This window comes from Trachymyrmex cornetzi, unplaced genomic scaffold (assembly GCF_001594075.2).
Source record: "Trachymyrmex cornetzi isolate Tcor2-1 unplaced genomic scaffold, Tcor1.1 scaffold999, whole genome shotgun sequence".
NCBI lineage: Eukaryota > Metazoa > Arthropoda > Insecta > Hymenoptera > Formicidae > Trachymyrmex > Trachymyrmex cornetzi.
In genome coordinates, this window is record NW_017300353.1 from 31,511 (window position 1) to 35,364 (window position 3,854).

Below are 3,854 nucleotides of genomic sequence, written 5' to 3' on the forward strand. Positions count from 1 at the left end.
TCAATAAAATATGCAGCTTTTTTCCTAATAAATTAAATTTAATATTAGCACTTGAAAGAGATAAAACAAACGTTAAAGAATCTTGTCATGTGTATATACCATTTAATGGTAAAAATACTATAATTATTTAAATATAAAAAGTGGTTAGTGCCTGATCTACATCTAGTGCTTTTACCCTACTTCCAAATTAAATTTTATTTGCAGGGACTGTACGTCTAATACATTTTAAAACATTTTTGGATAACTTTTAAACGTATATTATAAAAAAATAAAAATAAAAATTATATGAAAACGCGTGAGGAAGAATATGAGACGAAAGTTATTAACATAATGATGATGTATAATATTTACATAACTTCGAAACTGTCTGTAATAATAGATATTACTGTCTATTATAAAATATTCTTAAATCCAGAGAAACATAAGACGTCTTATAAGATGTTTTATGGTCGTTTCCACCTATGTAGATTAACTTTAATCTCAGTTCAATTTATTTTTTATCTTTTTCTAATTTTTAGAACTACTCGAAAAAATGAATATGTTGAACTCAGATTAAAAGTTGATGTACATTGATAAAAATGGGTATTAATATTTTTTGGGTTATAAAAATTCTATTTTTTAATTCTATATTGTTCTATCTACACTCACAAGTGTTTTAAAACGTATTGCGAGAGAGCCAATCGTTTCGCGAAACAATAGACGATGGGTGGTTGCGAAACAGATGACTACGATGGCGATGGCAGCGGCTAGTAACATCTATGTCCGAATGGTGGCAGCGATGTAGTGGCACGACGCGGCGAACGAAACTACCCTTCTGTCAGTCCAAAAGTCATCGCGTAAGCTTGCGGGTGGAACGCGACGTATGCGGAAGTCGTGGTAAGCTATCACCGCTGACACCGTCATCGCGCTGCTACTACGCACACACACACACACGCACGCACGCACGCACGCACGTACGCGCGCGCGCGCACACACACACACACAACACACACACACACACACACACACACACACACACACACACACACATGCACGCACAGGGTGCGTTTCGAGTTACGCATGATGCATCATTTGTTCTTATTGTTCACCAATTAATAAAGAACGATAAAACGATATCTACATTATGCACTTTATGCGTAACTCAAAACGCACCCACACACAAACGCGCGTGCGCGCGCACACACACACACACATTCGTTTACAAAAAATACGTGTGTGGGTGTATTATGTGCACACGGGTGTATTATGTGCACACGCGTGTACTTGGCTGCCGCTCTACATATCTATTTGATTTCTGTCTATCTGCATTCTCTAAGTACTGGTGTGAATTCGTATGAATAGTGATCTAGTTTTATAAACAGAAAATACGCACTTCAAAAGGAATTATAGTGCTACGAGAGGCGAAGCGACAAAACGACCAACTATTTGCGCTCTTTCGAAATGTATTTGCTCTCGGTAAGTCTTTTGTGAAAGTTCGCCAAAAACTTGCTTACAAGTAATAATAGCGGCGCAAGATTATCTTTTACAGAATTTAGGAGTTAGAGAGTGAAAGAGAGAGAGAGAAAGAATGTATACGTGTGTGTATGTGTGTGAGATGAAAATATCTTTACATTTGATCACATTAGTTGGAACAGAACTCCTCCATTCAGTATCTTATTAACTCTCTGAGTGTTGCCTTGAACCAAGACAAAGTTGTGCAATATTTATATATAATATTCTTCTATATAATACTTATAGAGATGTATAGCTCACATTGCAGTTACTAATAATATAAGTAATTACGTGTTATCAAAATTATTGACCGTGTAAAGATTCACTTTGAATTACATTTATGATAGACAACACGTTTTTTTTTACCGAAAAATCACTAAATAAATAGTTAAGCAGTGGAAAACTGGTTAACTATTTATATCAGTGATTTTTCCTGATTCTATCGAAAAAATCGAATATATAAAACGTGATCGAAAATATATTGTAATATATCGATATTGTAATATATTGAAAATAATCATCAAAGCAAATTTAATACACAGTTTTTTTTAATTGTACTTTATGCAGTATAAATCGTTATTGTCTCTATTTTTCACTGAAAGTATCACTGTGAAAGTCAATCAATTTAATGTCAAAAAATGTATTTTAGCAAAGTGATACACACATAAATTACGATAATAATTAGGTATGAAATATATATATAATTATCAGAATTATTAGACTTATTAGATAACTTATTATTAGTAAAATGTACTTAATATAAGTACATTTTAATAAGACAAAGTTTTGAAAATGTCATAACCGAGTCACTTCGTGTACAAAGTTTATATCAGAAGACATTAGTTATAACAGATATCTTTTTTGACAAAATTTATGTTAATAATTTATAATTCAGTATTCTTTAATATTAATTTTATATTTTATTAGAAATACGTTAAGAAGAGCTAACATATTTCTAATTAATTTATTATTTGAATCATTTACATTATGTATTTTATATTCTATCTTTTGTAGATTACAATAGTATAACACATATTTCGATCAATCATATACCACAATTGCTTTTGCTTACTTTAATACATTTGATTTGATGTTTAAAGTTTAATGTTTTAAGTGTTAAGTTTGATGCTTTAGTATAAATGTACTGAATAAAATTATATATTTAAATACATGTATTAAGGAAACTGTTTTACTGACAATAGAACTTACACACTTACAAATGTTTTACGTGCATCGACATATCACTCTACATCAATATCGCACGTTTACACACAACTGTGATTAAAGTATTGAAACTGGCTCGTTTAAATTGTGCGCTTCAAAAATATAGTGCTCAGTGATCGACAATTGACAATTCGAGATATGATTGAACATATTGGAATATCATTTAATTCATGTTAATCGATTTTAAAAGTTAATTTGAGCGTGAGACGCATCGCATTTTGCATTGTTATAAAAACGAAAAAGATTACAAGATTTTTTTCCTGTCTTGTTTGTGATTTTTTGGCCAAAATCTTACGAATACTATTCCACAAGTTTCATATTCGCCTATTATGTACCGTGTGATTTTTTCCTATTCCCTCGATTTCCTTGACTGAAATTACCGCTTCGTGGACACCGTTTTAAATCAATAGGCGCGATAAAGGAGAATTCGCTGCGCGTTCTGAAGGCTATACCTGAAATCGATTATATAAAAGGTGCTTCGAGAATTGAAAAAAATGTTGGCATTAATGTACTGCTGTGTATGCACGCGCGTGCGTGCGTGCGTGCGCGTGTGTGTGCGTGCGTGCGTGTGTGTGTGTGTGTGTGTGTGTGTGTGTGTGTGTGCGCGTGCGTGCGTGCGTGCGTGCGCGCGCGCGCGTATGGGAGAGGATTATTTTAAAAGGTATAAAATAAATTTAGGAGAATAATTTCTTATTTTGCGTTTTATTGGACCAGCTCGGTACTTTTTGATCACAATAGTACACAAATTTTTGTAGAACGATTTTGTATAGGATTAGATATCCAAGTGTAATTCTAAGAATTCTACAATGTTTCTTTGAGTAATCTACTAATTTCCAACTTCGTAAGTACAAATTGCAGAAATTTTGGTAAAACTGCAGAAAAGGAGAGCACCCGCCGACGACCTTGACTTTGACATATGTTGTCAAGGTCATCACCCTGAGTAATCTTCAACAAGTTTTATTCGTCGCTCGTTATTCATTAAAAAGTTATTAACAAAAAAAGTTTGAAAAAAAACGTTTTATTTCTGTTATATATAATATTAGAAACTATCCTACACTCTTCCTTGCTTACGTAATGACTTTCCACGTAAAGCAACTCCCACCCCACCTCCCCACTGCTTGGGGGGGGGGGGGGGGGGC

The 3,854-nt window shown here is 33.4% G+C and overlaps 1 long non-coding RNA gene across 1 annotated transcript in view; it reads left to right on the forward strand.

The window, feature by feature from the left end:
• The first annotated feature begins 799 nt into the window (after positions 1–799).
• LOC108770286 (uncharacterized) overlaps positions 800–3,854 on the forward strand; it is an 83,906-nt gene continuing 80,851 nt past the window's right edge. The window contains exons 1-2 of the long non-coding RNA XR_001940583.1: positions 800–876; positions 1,317–1,455. This is a non-coding gene — a long non-coding RNA (uncharacterized LOC108770286). The remainder of the gene's footprint in view (positions 877–1,316; positions 1,456–3,854) is intronic.